At 40.3% G+C, this 16,338-nt stretch overlaps 1 protein-coding gene across 8 annotated transcripts in view; it reads right to left on the bottom strand.

Annotated features, from left to right (window-relative positions):
* The window catches only part of CMIP (c-Maf inducing protein), a 129,452-nt gene that overhangs the window by 84,662 nt on the left and 28,452 nt on the right, over positions 1-16,338 (bottom strand). The gene's annotated exons all lie outside the window — the stretch shown is intronic.

The raw sequence follows: 16,338 nt of genomic DNA, 5'->3' as shown, positions 1-16,338 counted from the left end.
TTCAGAGGATGGCAGCTGTTAGCAGAACAATTGAGAAAATGAGACTACAAGAATATTTACACCAAGAATATAAGATGAGTTCTCAACAAGCAATTTTCTCTCCTACATACATAGGCCAAGTGCTCATACATACACCCTATAGACTGAGAAGATGAAGAGAGGATCTTCAGCACCATTTGCATCCTTACAGTCATAAAAGCACAGATCACTCTTAGTCAAATATCATTAGAAATCACTAGATGTTGAAGTTCTATTTGTAATTACTATTTACACACTAAACAGTAAAATTATGGTAGTCTCCACCCAACTCCTCTGTTGTTAATGCATTTCATAAAAAAGGCCACACACCCCAGGTGTGTGTGAAACACTGGATAATTCTTCCCAAATTTATTTCTAATGTACTTCATCCAAAGTCAATGTTCAGAAATGGATAAAGTGGAAATGGCATAAATACAGACATTGTTTTGAATCAAAAAAAGCACAACTGGACAGTTATGTGAAAATATTAAATAAATGTAATTTTTTTAAAACACCTCATGACAATTTGTTGTACTTGAAAGGACTGAACTCAGTATGTTCCAAACTATCATAAAAGCCTTTCTTACCTCCATGCCAAATGTAATTAACCATCAGATTTGCTGGAAAAGATGCTTACTTTTAAAATGCCAAGACTTTCTTATAATGACCAACAAAAACTACAATCACCAAATTTCCTGACAAACTTGGCAGTCACAGAGAACACCACACAGTTCTGGTCATGCCCTTCAATCTTCTCTGCTCTTTTTGCTTGGTACTTTGCAGACTGTTCACATCAGCATAAGCTGGACTCAAACGTAATCCATAAATTAAACCAGAGATACCATTCCACAAAGAAAGAGTAACTTGTTTATGTGCAACCTTTGTGCAAATCCAGATCTTCCTTAAATGTGGGAAGACCCATGATGCTGAACTCACCTCCACCTGCCCTGAGCTGGTTAATGACATGTGACATGAAGAAAGTGGAGCAGGAGGAAAGGACTGGACTGAAAGTGATGCAGAGTGCTATCCTGAACAGAGTTGATGGAGCAGTTTAATAGTCCCAGAACATGAGTTTGCTGGGAGATCTATTACGCAGGTTGTGACCTTCATCAGCTCAGACTTTTATCAAAAGCCAATTGATGAGAATGTCAGAATGCCACACCACATTGCAGCATTCACATCAAGTCCGTTTGCTTTGTCTCTCTCACTCTGCCAAAAAACAAAAAATTCAGTGCTGAAAAGATTGTGAATATGTCCAATAGTTCAGCAGATACTGGAATACACAGAACAAATTCTCTGCTCATATTTCAAGGGAATGGTTCCCAGGAGGTGAATGAAACATATGTCTTACTGTGTCAAAAAAGACTGAAGTTTGTTCATAGGGTCAAAGACAGAGTAAAATACTCCCTGCCCAAGCAGATCTTCACTACTGTGCTTAGGCCATGGGTGGTCCCCCAGCATCTGATTTGTCTTGTCTACCTGCAGTAATTAACAACTCTTCTCCGCTCCTTTTGGGTTTCCAGTCATCAGAGAGCCCTACCCAGCAAGGCAGCAGTTCCTGGCAGCTGATGCTGGCACCGAAAGCAAAAAATACAGATGCCAATTTCTCAGCTCAGTGAAAGACAGTGGCAGTGAAGCCAGAGACATTGAGCTGTCTCTGTCTGAATGTTCCCGTGTGAAGTCACCTTCCACCACAGGGCTGTTGCCACCAGGCAAACCATTTCACCTTATCAGAGCACTTTCAGAAAATAAGTCCCCACCATGTCATTTCATCACAGATCCAAAGGGACAGATCTACCACACATTGTCTTTTCACAGAACTGCAGATATTTATACTGGCTGATGAAGAATATGGGTCAGCTTAGGGCCCAAACTCCATAAATATCTGCAAATCCTTCCCAACTGGCCGAGACAACCACTTGGGGGAAGGCATTAAAAAAAATCTGCTACTCAACGTGCTTTCACTGGCCAACCATTTATTTACCTATTGATAGCTAAAACTTCCAAATCTCTGCATGGTACATGGCACCAAGCTTGGAAAGGCAATAGAGCATCCATCCTAGCAAGTCAGAGAGCTCAAGTTTGATATATTTGTGTCAGACTTGCATATAAGAGAAACTTGGCTGGTCTCAGTGTAGGTACTTCACCGTGGAGTTTGCAACAAATGAGCAGTTTCCAAACAATGAACAGTGGAGATGAAGTTAGCTTTGTACCTACAAACATCTTCCTCTTTTGAAAAAGAAATCTTACTAGTTAGCAGCTCCCAGCAATACCCTTGTTAAGAAAATCCACGACTTTAAACCAAAAAATTTTAGCTTTTTAGCTAAAAGGCTGGTACAACATGCCAGCTCATCTTGGGTATTGTTTAGGGTATTTTAGGATGAACATACAACTTGTGCTATGATTTGCAGCTACAGAGGCTGGTACAATCTGCTTTTCTCCTCTGCAGTCCAGAGAGGAATCCTTAACCTGATCTGAGCTCAGGGAGACATCTCCTGGGATACCAGGTCATCGACTCACCTTTGCATTTTACTTTCACAATTCAAGGCCTGATGAAACAGCAAGCCTGAAAACCAATCAACAAGGTAATCCTCTCTAATTGCAGTCTTGCTTCCAAAACATATATTACCTGATGAAAGAAGAAAAAGAAAAAGGAAAAAAAAAAAAGAAAGAAAAAAAAAGAGAAAGGAACATGCACACACAGATTGCACCACACCATTCCCATCAGCATGGAGACATTCAGTTCAATGTACCTGCCATTTCAACTTGCAACTTAAGAGCTATGCCTCTCTGGAGCAGACTGGTAGATGGTTTGCCAGGTTCCACATCCTTTATTGTGATTTGGGTCCCAATGGCAAAAGGCTGAGGAAGTGTCAGAGCAAGGAGTATAAACCCCCTGCTTCAGTTTTCAGTCATCCCTAGATGACTTGGGTTTTTTGTTTGGGTTTTTAATTGTTGGGTTTTTTTTCTAAAGGAGGATTCAAGCAATGTTTTAGTTCTAAAAATTCCCAGTAATAAAACCACAGTTATCACAGAACTCTGGTTAATCTATAATCTTTACAGAAACAGCATGGCAAGAACACAGACCTATACTGAAGTTCATAAGGTTGAGCCTGTCCTAGCACAGCTGAACTGGGTGGATGCTAAGTAGCCAAAGCTCTGATTTTGCTAAAAACTAAGCACCAAAATTCAATGAGCTGATCAAATCAGTTTTATTTTTTAAGAGCCTTTGGTGTTTGGAAAACCAATGTGATAGAGCCACTTTATAGCTCATGTGAGGCAGCACAACATAAAATAAACCTCTGGCTGAGAAGCCAGCCTTGAAGTTCTTTATTTAACCCACAATCAGTGACAATGGATTATTTCTCTTGGGCAGAGCTGTGAGCTAACCCTTTCCCTCCTTCTGCATCCCATTTTTCCTTTACCATTTCCCCCTCAACTGGGGAAACTCAACCATTTGCAGTGCTGGAAGGTAAATAGGATCAGGGAACTGATCCAGGCCAAAAATAATCCCTCTTCCTTTTTTCCAGCACTGATTAATTTCTTGACCTCACTCACCAGGCTGCCTGTAAACAGCTGGACCACCCAAGCAAAGGATGGTGTGGGGGTGGGAATGACCAGCCTGAGGAGCTGCAGCCTTGGACAGAGACAACCTTTCAGCTGACAGATTTTGTCTGTGCACCCGTGGCTTTTTCCATCAGCTGAGAAACACATCATTGCTATCACAGCACCATCCTTTAGAGACAAAGCAACTCCCTAGATTCACACTTTTCCTTTTCTCAGACTCAATCCTGCTTCACTTGTAAACTCAACCTCATTTCTTTACATAGATTTGTATTATAGAGTATTTGTTCCTATTTAGAATCTATTTTTCTAAGCAGCACTTGATTTGACTTGATTTTCAAGCATTTGATTTGGCTTCACAGGACATACTCAGCTGGTTAGCCAGAGCTGAAGAGTTGTGACCTGCAGCATCCATCCTTGCACTGTGTTAAGAACAACATGAGCTATTTTCTCCTGAGCACAGATTTAGAGAAGAATGAACAACCAAATCCATATCCAAATCCATAAAATCCCTCTCTGCAAGTCTCACTGAGTTAGTCAAACACAGTTCAAACCTGGAGCAGGGTGGTGAGATGCAAAAGCCAGCTTTAAACTGCTGCTGGAGCAGATCATTGCTAAAGTGAAAATACCTGAGGAATCTAAAACCACATTTGCCCACTTTTTTAGGTACCAAGCAGGTACCTGTGTACAGAACAGACACACTGAGCCACTCAGACACTTCCAGTTGTAGCAAAGGAAAATGTTCTCCTTAGGCTGCTGATGCTTATCTCTGTCTGAACCAAAAACAGAGTGCTGAATTTAACTGTGGTTCAAAAGCACATTAGAGCATCCAAACAGGAAACTGGAATAGTTTTCAAATGCTTGTCTGTCTTTGAACCACTTTAACAGAGAGCAGTACTCAACCTGCTGTAGCACAAGTAACATTTTCACTACAGCATTAGTGTTGTCATGGATCCATATGCATGCTCCTCCAGTCACAACTACACAGCCAACTTTTAAAAGTGCAAAAGCCAAGCACATCCAGCAATTGTTTCCATTCAAAATGCCTTTTGTAATCCAAACTTGGGGGGTGGTGCTCCAAATAAGGATACAGAACTAGAAGCCAAATTTGAACAGCACTGAGCATTCTGTAGCACCCTTCATCAGCATCTCCAGTGGGTTCCACACTGCTGAAAAAATGGGCACTTGTATAAGAGACCAGATTCAGACTTTGGCCAAGGAGATTATCAGCTTTAGATGCACTCAAACCATCAGCTGGGACACTTCATCTCCCATTTGGCATCACCACATTGAGGCACACTCAGTTTCAAGTCTCTGCACTTGGGTACTTGCATAAACGTCTTTGCATTATTAAATGGAGAACTCTGAATGCATGTACACAACTGCTGCTTGCTGACCTGCAATGAACTTGTAGACATGTTGATTTTATCTTTTTAACAGATTAGGTTTGCACTGACAGATGGACAATGCTACTGTTAAATTAATTAAAAATGAATACCATTAATGTTGGATGAGTATGAAACAAATTACCTTTGAGGCAAGACACTTCTAAATAGGGTGAAAGGGAAAGCAGTTAATAAGGGTTGAAGATAATAGCTCCAACTACCTTTTAAAGATATTTACTTTCAATTTTTCCTTTTTATTCTGTTTTTCCTTTGGCAATGCTTTTACTAACCTGTACTCCTGTATTATCTATTTTATTTGTGTTAGCTAATTGCTAGCATGCTTACTCAAATTTATAGAGTGTAATAGCAAGCCAAATCATTTCAAATGTCCCTTTCATAGGATATAATGTACTGGTCAAGATTTAGAGAACTATTAAAAATACATCCAATCACTCAATTTTCTAACATTAGCTTTCTGTTAGCAAAAAAATCAAATTACTATCTCCTTCAGTTTCTCCTAACTGGCATTCTTACAAAGCCCATAGATCACTTCAGTTCTCATTCCCATCCTCCTTACATTTCTGAGGCAGAAGATTTAGGCTTCTGGGTAACACACAGCTGGTAAATTTTTCTGACATCACTACCCACACAATTTCGTGAGTGAGCCTATTGAACCATTGTTTGCAAGCAAGTCTCCAAAATTACTAACCAGGGTATAAATTCTGCAGTGCCAAGAAGTCAAGCTGAGCTCCTCATTTCTTAGTATCCACAATGCAATTAGTTGCAAATACCACACCAGCAGCAAACCAGTGTTTCAATTTCTGCTGGCATATAACTCTATACATTTGTTTTAGTGCTTAGATTTAAAACAAGTAACCTCCCCATGGCATAAATCAGATACTGATACTTAAAAACACCTTTCCAAAACAAAGATAAAATACTCATAATCTGGCCTCTGTTTCAGATCTATTATTTTTAATCTGTACTATAAGATCAATTGCTACTCCCATGATCAGTTTTGCATTTTTATATCCAACAATGGAAGAATAAAGACATGGTAAGAGAAGAAAAGTGTGCCTACACAATGATATCCAAATACTGGAAATCTGATACGCACTCCAAAGCTATAATGTAAAGAGACCAAGGAATAAAACTTTCCAGTGGCCATGAGAGGCAAATCAGCCCAAAGAGATGAGGACCCAAATTATTTAAAAAAAGGGCATTGGTTTTGACTTGAATGCCTTCAAAGGGCATTTGACTTTTGACTTGGCAGCACTTACATGCATCCATTCTGGTCTTACGTAGAAAGGGCTGTCAGAGGACAGACACATTTTACTGTTTATGATGATCAAGACAAACTGGCAATGGATGCAGAGTTCTCTGTAATTTGGCCCCAGCTGTAAAATTAACTTACATAGAAAGTTTTGAGTTCAAGGTGGTAAAAGACCTTGTATGCCACAAGATGCAAGAGTAAGTTACTGGAAGGCACAGAGTAACAAGCCGAACATGGGTAACAGCATGAAGTTTTGGCAGCTCAGTCCTCAAAAAACTTTGTCTCAGGATGTTTGATGCAATTTAAAGGAACTTCTGCAATTTATTTTCAACAGGTTTTGGCATCAGGTTTTGGCATCACCTGAGTATCTACAACTCAACCAGCTTTTTATAGCTATGATTCTGCTAGTTTGTGTTTCTGCACAAAATGGCCCACTTTCAGCATGTTACTCAGCCTGGCATTTAAGTACATTTAAAAGTACTGACAGGTTTTTTTAACTGTCTTTTCATGGAATTGTTTTGCTCTAAGGTTGTATAAAACACCTCTCCTACATTTCTGCTTTGAGGGCAGGGAAAGGGGAGGAAAGGAGAGAGTTCTCAGCTCGGTTCCTGGTATTTCTCTTTTCTTTTCATGCACTTTCTTTGGCTTACACTGCTGTGTCCCTACCTTTTAGACACAGTCCCAGGGCATCAGCAGCTCTTGGCCAACTGCTCAGCCAGGCAGCCCGAGGCAAAATGTTGATACTCTCCCCATGGGACAAGTTTCACTGGTAACACTGGACAGAGGGGGGACCTAAACCACTGCCACTGCCTCTGGCCTCTTCCTTCAACTTCTGAACTATTGATGAACTTTGCTGGGTTTGACTTGTGCCACACTTTAAAAAGAGGGAAGCAGTTAAACAATCACTCTGGACATAAAAGAGCCTTCCAGCATCCCTATTGAAGAGAGATTAAGAGCCTGTTTACACTCCAGTTGTCACAACAGAATCCAGACTAATGACTTGGTTTCAAAGGTGAACCTGAACAACAAATATGAGCAGGTGGAAGATGTCACCGTGAGGTCACCACCCCGTTTCACCACAGAGCAGCCCCTACATACATAGCAATACAGCACATTCAGTCCTTCAGTCCTGAGTCTGAGCCTTGCATTCAAGAAGCTGTGATATTTGAACCTCCATCACTAGTTTGCTCTTTGGCCTCTGATGTAAATGCTCCAACAAGAATACTGATAAGTGGAACCACAGGGAGCTGACATTTTGTCTGAATTGTGAGGTGGCACAAATCCCTTGGGGACAGATTCACAAGGGGACAGAGGTGACACAGCTCTGCAGCACTTAACTTCCAGGCACACACAAAGCTTCTCCATGTAATGCACACAGCACCAGGCCAGGACTTTGCCACCAGTCACTGCAGTCACCTCTCACCAGAAGGTGCCAGTGTAAAAAAGAGACATTCCTAGAGAGAACAAAACCTGCATCAGGTGTGACCTGAGGTGTACACATGAGAGATCATGCTGGCAGTTAATTTATTTAAACCCTGAATGCTTTAACATCTTCTGGGTCACTAGAGGGGGAGTACACAAAAATATCACTTCAAAATATGTAATTCGATTGACAAAAATCACAACAAATGTTGCTGGATCCTAAGATGCACTAGAAGTCAGACAGGCAGTATCAATACCACTAAAAATCAATACTCCCACAAAATAGTGTTATGCTATGCCTAGAAAACAGAGGGAGCAGTAATAGATATCTAACACAAAAACATCCAACTCTTTTCAAGAATAGCTGTGAGAGCAGCAGCAATGATTGTACCATACATGCAAGTAATTACTGCCAGGGCTCCATCCAGATCAAAAGTTTGGTGACTGCTTTATTAGCAGAAGAATCTCAAGTTAAAAGTGCATTTTGACTTATGAGCCAGTCTGTCCCTGTAATTCTTTTTCCTTCCTGTACACAACCACACCACTTATCTAAGGGTTATTTTTGTTTCTTGCTCTTATCCTGCAGGAGAATTTTGATTGACCCAAGAAATTTTTATTCAGGGGTACAAGCAACATTATTCTCACTGCAGACAATCCCACTTTTCATTTTCAAACTACTCCGTGGCAATATTTTTGTGTTCACAAAAAGCATAAATTAAATAAGATAAAAAGAAAAGCAAACTAACATTCAATCTAGGGTTCCCTCTCTCAGACCCTGATAAAACAGAACAGAAGCAAGCCCTCTGTAGTTGTAAAGGTGAAAACATGGGGATTCAGGTTAAAGCTTTGTTCTGTCCAATTTCCTGCTTTTTTAAAGGTCTTACTCATGCACAAATGAGATCATGCAGGAGGAGCTAATTAACTGTACTTTCTTACCCCTGCTTACCTTGCAATAACTTATCTATGTAGAAATGTCCTCACGGCAGATTCATAACCCAGTCTCCCTCAGTCCACAGCAATACCTTACTAAGTACTCTTAGATTACATCTCTCCCAACATCCATTGCTAGATTTGCCCCCCATTATTCCCTGGCAGAGAGGGAGCATAAGAAATGCCTACTGATGAGCTCAAATGCCCATTTTGTCCTTTTCCCCCAGCCCTGTCCATCAGTGTACCTCTAGTGAAGTTTGAAGAATAGGGAAATACAGTGATTTCCCCTGTAATACTTTTCCAGCCTCCAGCAACTCATTGCTTCTTTTAAGAGGATCAGTTCCACTACAAAATCCCTTAAGCTACATCAAAATTAAAAAAAAAAAATAATTAAAAAACAGAAGTAGGCAATAAAAAACTTTTAACCAAAAGGCAAATAAGATTTCAGGTTGAAGAGAGTTTTAGCATACCCTGGTTTTAAGGTCCTTATTTCTCCTTCCACAGTAAAACAATCTTCAAGGGCAGAACCAAAAGACCCCTGGCACAACCTGGAAACTGGAACAGGCCACAGCAAGAGTTTAAACAGCACATGTACAGTGACCGCTTTGCTTTTGAATTTCTACTCCTAGCATGGGGCTTCTTGTTTGGAGCAGCAGTTTTGAAACAAATACTGACCAAGAAAAGCTGGTTTGAATTCAAATTACTATTAATTGCTGCCTTTTTTTTTTTTTTCTTTCCCCATTGCCTTTTCCTCCTGGGAATTAACTTAGGGACAACAGACTGCATTATTGTATTTCACGTTAGGACTCTGTTTTTGGACACAAGGACAAGCCGAGCTCTGTGAAGTGAAAATAAATAATGCTACAGTTTCACCTGTAAAGCCTTTCTCGTATTTGCAAGCTCCAACTGTAACTCAAGTTTCATCTTCACCCTGTAAGGCTCGTAACTCATCAACCACTTCCTGCTGAGCCAGCCTCTGCTCAGCACCTCCTCCAGCTCCTGATGTCTCACCCCTCAGTCACTGCCTTCTCCATCAGAGGACTGTGACATGAGTACACCCATGGAAGTGACTCCATGGAAGACAAGCCCACTGCAAGAACACTCAGTGATTAATACTTCCATTATGTATTGTGCAAAGAGTTAAAGATTAATAATGTTTGACAGAGGAAGAAACCAAGATGGAAAGAGAAAATAAATACTGTTTGGAAGACGACGTACAGGGTCAGCTGCAAATCAGAAATTCCTGGTGTCTCACTCAGCTAAACACACAGTGTTATTATCATAAGGAATGTGAACATTACTTAAGTTCTAAAAGATCAGCTGCAAGTGACCAAAAGTAAACACCCACTCAAAGGTTTCACGTTCAAGAAGAATTAATAACTGATTAACCTGAAATTGATTACGTGAACAGAATCCCTGCCTGTGCCTCAGGAACCATGACTGAGCCTTCTTACGTATTGAGGACTTCATACAACATTGTTTTTCTTTATGCATCTCAACAACTCTTTCTTCACCACTCTGGCATTGTTTTTCATTTAAATCATACCCCACTTCTGGTTCATCTAAAATTAAATCAAACAGGAAATAACGAACACAGTGTCTGCTACTGACCCTTCTGTGCCTGAGGAGTATGAGCTGGAATTAAAAGCCATGATAAGGTTGGAGTTTTTCAGGACCCAATTCCACTCTGTGTGGAATCATCGCCTGTTCAAAAAGCTGATTTAAGAGGAAGCCACACTGCTCAGTGAGCACCAGCCCCAAGAAATCAGGATTTGGATGGTAGATGGACAAATCTGATATGATAGGCGTGGGGGCCCAAGCAGTACTGTTTGTTCATTTTTTAACCACATGCCAAGTTTAGGTCAGAATCTATGAACCACGTTTCAAGATGTCAGGTAATACTTGGTTAGTAAGCAATAAAATACAAGCATACCATATGCCTGAAAAAAAAGTAACAGTTTTGTATTAAATACCCATACAAAAAAAATTTGCTGTTTTCATTTCACCTGATGGTTTAGAAACTGCAACTGTGTCCTGTAGAGATATAAACTGGTGTGGCTTTTCCAGTAAAATGGGAATAATCTGAACTACCTTCTGTTCTGTTACCCAAGAAGTTGAAACACTTTGTTCTTTTCAAATAACCTTTATCCAGGGACATGTATTCTTCTAGAAGCAAACAACCAACCTCAAAACATAAGTGGAAAAAATGCCTTGTCAGCATCATTTTTTTCCTGAACTGTTCTATGTTAGGTAATACATTATTTTCATCCAGGATACACCTAAATGGTGTAATTACCACAACACCTCACCTAAAAATGGGAAGACGCCCACCCAATGTCTATTGCTGTTCCAAGATGAAGGGAAGAAAAGGGCAAGCACATTCTTCCAACTGCACTACCATCTTCAAGGATTCTTCATGTCTTACCATAAATTTAAACCTGAAACAAACACTGAGTATTCAGACCCTGAAATTGAGTGTGGGCAGCTGAAGCTGTATTCAAGTGGTGTCAAAAAGCACAGTGAGATGGAAAAGCAAGATTTAAGTAACAGTGAAAATACTACAAGGCCATGGCATTAGACTGATCCATTACAAGGATTAGGCAAAAAAACCCTCCCAGTGACTCCTAGCCCAAAGTGACCAAGGCATCACCTGCCCCTCTGACTGCAGAGATGAGGACAGAGGGGTCCTTCTGCTCTCCATCTGTACAGATACCAGTCCCAAGACTGGGGCTCCTAGACACACCATGATATAGGGACTACAAATAGAAAATGATGAAACAGCCTCTTTGACAGCATCACACTGAAGACAAGTGACCCTATCTCTGAAGTGGCTGAAACAAATCTCAAAGGCTCCAGAGACAACCAAAGGAGTTATTTCTAGCACCCAGGGCTGCCTCACATACTCTACAGTTGCATGAGTTGAACAACAAAAGCACAACTGCTGCCAAATCTGAAAAATCACACATTAGAGAGAGGAAAAGTTTTAGTAAAATAATTTTGTGGGAGGCTAAGGGATTACAAAACAACTCAATTTTTGAGATATTGCCAACCGTTTTTCAAAAACAAATACAAACACACAAAAACCCCACATTTAATAAATAAGTTAACTTTTTAAACTGCCTTTAAAATAGGTTGCTTGATGTACTGACCATACATAAATGGATTATGTATGTAGATCATTTGTGAGAAAAAAAAACATGTCCTTTACAAAGAAGGAAGAGTAGCTTAAAAGAGGGGGTTATTTTTTAAAAGTCCTGTCTCCCTGTCATTGCAACTTGTACTCCAGAAATCCCATCTTCATGGCTTCCATGGTAACTCTGCAGTCCTGCTCATTTTTACAAATAATTATCCAGCCACAAAAAAGCAGCAACTAGAAGCTTACTCTAAGGTCAGTCTCAAAAGCCATGAAGGAAAAGAAAGAAGGTACCAAAAAAAGGAAAGGAACAGAGTTCAGAACCAGGCAACTTTATAGTGTTCAGCATCTCCTGTGAAAAACTTTAAGGCACACATCCAAGAATAGCAGCAGAGTCTTCTCACACAACACAAGGACCTCATCCTTTCACTGCTCAGATTCAAATCCTACCTTAACAAAGGCTGTAAACCAGATAATAAAAATCTGGGGGGTTGAAATGGGCTTTTAACGATTGGTAGTGGCTGAGAAAACTTCCACAGCACCTCATTTCTGGCATGCAGAAAGGTGAAAAAGCCTTTGGTCACAGGTAAACTACAAGGAAAGTTACATTCCTGCTGCCTTTTATGTCTCCCTATTTAAAATACATAATTGTTTTAAACGGCCTCTTGGTTGCATGTTGGGTTCAAACTTTGGTCATTTTGCTTAGTTAATGAATTAAATTCCTCAGCCATGTTGTTCTTAGCATGTGTTTTTGCATAATTATTTCTTTTGTAAAGACTACACTACCACAGAGAGCCCTTCTGGCAGCTATACAAACACTGCTTGACTCTTTTTTTCCTAAGAGGTGTTTTGTCTCTGATAGTTTTCAATGCAAGATCACCTCAATTAAGAAATTTGCTTTATGAGCAAGGTCACTTGAATTTACTGAAAACACCCCATCCTTTAGTGATGTTAAGGGAACAGCACTATTCACCATATTAAATTACTTCCCAACCTTTTGACTAAGTTTAGCATAGAACTGGATTTATGTTGTTCCTGTCAACAAAAACAGCCAAGGTTCCCAAAAAGGCAACACGAAGTAATTTATGCTCCCCCAACATCTGGCCTTCAAGTGTTTGCTTAAGAGAAATTCTACAGGAAGTTTTAGGTATTATTAATTTGTACTCAGAAAAACAATATTCAGAAAGGAGTCCAACCAGCAGCTTATGGGGAGAAACACCTGCCAAAAGACTGTCATCATCTCACAGTGTCCCTATTAACACTTCTCAGATCTACAGGAGAAAATTGATGGGGCTGGTTACCAGCCTGCTGAGGTGCTCAGTGAAAGCCAAGACTTCTGGGACATCTCCATAGTCAAAGCATCAAAAAATTAAAAAACACTCCAAAACAACAGCATTGGTAGCTGCTGAAAAGTCTTTACATGCTGAAAGCTTCTGGTCACTATCAAAGTAGTCCAGACTCAAAATGGGCTACAGTTTAGCAGCTTTGTTAATTAGTGATTTCTTCATCTCTGGAGATCTTAATACAATTTCAGACTGCCTCTTTAAACACTTTTAAGGATACTTGCTTTACAAAGAATGGTCCTGGGTATTTTAAAAACTTTACTTCTTTCTTTAGGTGGTCCCCATAGTATGCTTGCAGTTCAGTAGGGCATGCAAGCAACTACTGAGCAAATCAGTTGCTACCCCCAAGCATTTATGTGAGCAATTCCAACCCTTTAACCACATATTTGATGTGCATGCACTGGGGACGTAAGAACTCAACATGCAATTTAAAAATCCCTGTAGCATCTAAATCTACAGGTTACATACACTCAGGACTATCACCAAGACCCTACAAAATGGCTACAGAAAGGTGGTCCCATGGCATTGCCCAAAAATATCCATGCTCCATCAATGCCTGATTTGAGTCCCAACTACAAGACCCCTCCCTTTGGACACTAAATGATTAAACCTACAGTTTATGAATTTCTATCAGTAGCCACCAAATTCAGCTGACAACAAAAGCATTTTAGCAGACTGGTTTAATTAAGACACCTTTACAACAACCTCTATACTGCTGAAGCCAAGTAAGACGAATTCCATCCCAAGTCTTTCATTTTGGGTCAGCAAAGTAAACTTTGGCTAAAGTAAACCTGTCCAAAGCCCAAGGGAAGGATGAAAGGACACCAAATATGCTTCTAGTGGGGATATCAAGAAAAAAACAGATATTTAATTTTCAAATTAAATTTACATTTACATTGTAGACTATTTCCTTCCATTTCTCCACACCATCCACTAACAAGGCACTGAAGGCAGTAATCTTGATTGCCACAGGCTTTTCTTTCCTTATTTTAATATTGGTGTACATGGCAACATGGACATAAAGGAGAGCTGCTATCAGGGAAGGTAAGCAAAAGTTATTGACCACTCAAAAAAAAAACATTGTTCTGATGAGAAAACTTGCTGGGGCAAAACAAGCAAGTCTGCAGAGGCTGGTTGGGTAATGGTTGGCAGGTTCCAAAGACTGAACCAAGGGGAGTACAAGGCTCTAAAAAAAGAGGTATATAGGGTGATGACACAGGAAAAGAGGGGTACTGCAGAAAAGCAACCAATTCTGCCACGAATTTATGAAGTTTTAATAAGCAGAGCTAGTGCTGAACATAAAATGAAGCCACATGAGCAAGGAGGACCTGTACAACAGCCAGAAAGTGGAGAAGGGAGGGAGGAAAGCAGCAGAGATCACATTTCAGCCCTTAAGCAACTCATCTCTCTGACCCTCTGTGTCTGATTCCAAGCTCAAATACAGTTCTGACGTCCAAGGTGTCACCCTATCTCCAATTAATCAAAGGAGAGTCCTGTTTAAGTAGCCCTTTCTCAGGAATCCCATGGCCTGGCTTGGAATTTGATCTCTGTCATAGCTGTCAACAGATCCATTTCTTGCTTCTCCCTTGCTTTTGTTGCTTCCTAAGGCAGCCCAGTAAGCCTGGAACAAAACATGCACAGACAAAGCAGAGTAGGATACCAGGGCTTTTTACCCAGGAATGAAACATCATTTTTTTGATGAGCAGCAACGAGCTCATGCAGATGCTGAGGACACAAATGCTGAAGGTGTGTGAAAAGCTTTTTAAGTTGCCACTTAAGACCATGCATTATTCTTAAAAATCGAGGGAACACAATGCTTAATTGGACCCAGCACTCAAAATAAATAGCTACCCAGGCTCTATTGCATGAAGCCTGATGTTTTCTGATCTTGGAGGTTTAAATTGTTTACCAATCCATCAACAAACCTTCCCGCAGTGCCCTCATGAGCAGAAAGGATCTGATCTTTAAACAAACTGCCTGGGGAGACCAGTTTGATAAGCAGTGAAGAAATAATTATGCCATTCAGAAATCAATTTATTCTCAGGCAGGAATGTATTGCAGCAATTATCTTAAATACGGGGTGAAGTCCATGTAAAATCACTGAGCCAGACTTTAAAACAAGAGTTTATTTATACAGAACAGTATGAGAAAGCTCACAGTATTATCATCTCTGCGTAAGAGATTAAGAGACTGACATATCTTTTTCAGTGACTTTTGATCAAAACATGCCCAGTTGTGTAGACAGAGGTCTCCACTCCCTGATAGCTATAGCTTTCAAAAAACATCTTTAAGAAATCAATGCCCAGCCTTTTCAACACACACCTAACCTTTGTCCTGTCATTCATTACCAAGCATCTTAGGTAAACATCATTTCTTTCCTCAGAGGAGAGACCAAGCACAAGCAAAATGCTAAAACAAAACCTTCAGAGCCTGCAGTTATGAGAAATTGCTTGAATTTTTTTCTGTACCAGAAAAGCAGGAACTCCCCCACTTTTCCCCAAATAATCTTCTACCCAAAATACCTCAGACTGTTCTAAATATGGACACCCTGCAAATCACCACAGCACTTTGTGGTCTAATCCTGTAAAACACCAAGGGCTTCCCGTAAGGGCTGAGTACCCTCAACTCCTACCCACTCACAAGGGAATTTGAGAGACATACATTTTGCAGTTAAAGCTGAGAATTGAGAGCTAAAAAAATTCACCCTATCATAAATAAAATAACAACAAAATCTGCAGGTTGGTCACATTCTTGATCCAATAATGCAGCTGCACAAGTCAAGCAGGTGCAGAAGAGGGACTGGACTGCATGGTAGCTGGGGGGGACATAACCTTATTGTTCCCAGTACAGATTAAGTCAGGCTTAATTCAAGTCATGAAATTGCATCCTCAGGAACTTCTATAGTTCTTGAGCCCAAACAACATGTGAGAGAAACCTGGCATCAATAGGATCCTCACCTGTAAAGGTTCAGCTTGGTACCAGTAACTTTGATGGGTTTGCTCATTTTTATTTGTCTATTGAAACAGAATGATCACAGCAGGGCAAAATAAGGTGGAAAGGATAAAAGAGAAGACGGCACTGATCCTAGAAACAATGTATTTGGGGCTGGTTATGAGCAACTAGTGGAAAAAAGAAATGAGAGAAAGTTCACCCCTCTATCTCCAAGCTCATCATAGTCTCCATGTGTATCTGAGAGAGGAGCACTCCAAATTAAAGGCCTGAGCAACATCAGAGCTTCAGCTGAGAGAAAAAACAAAAAATGGAGCTGCT

The sequence above is a fragment of the Calypte anna genome, chromosome 11, assembly GCF_003957555.1.
Source record: "Calypte anna isolate BGI_N300 chromosome 11, bCalAnn1_v1.p, whole genome shotgun sequence".
In the NCBI taxonomy this organism is placed as follows: Eukaryota; Metazoa; Chordata; class Aves; order Apodiformes; family Trochilidae; genus Calypte; species Calypte anna.
Note: the sequence above shows the minus strand (reverse complement) of the source record. Positions and strands in the feature narration are given on the sequence as shown.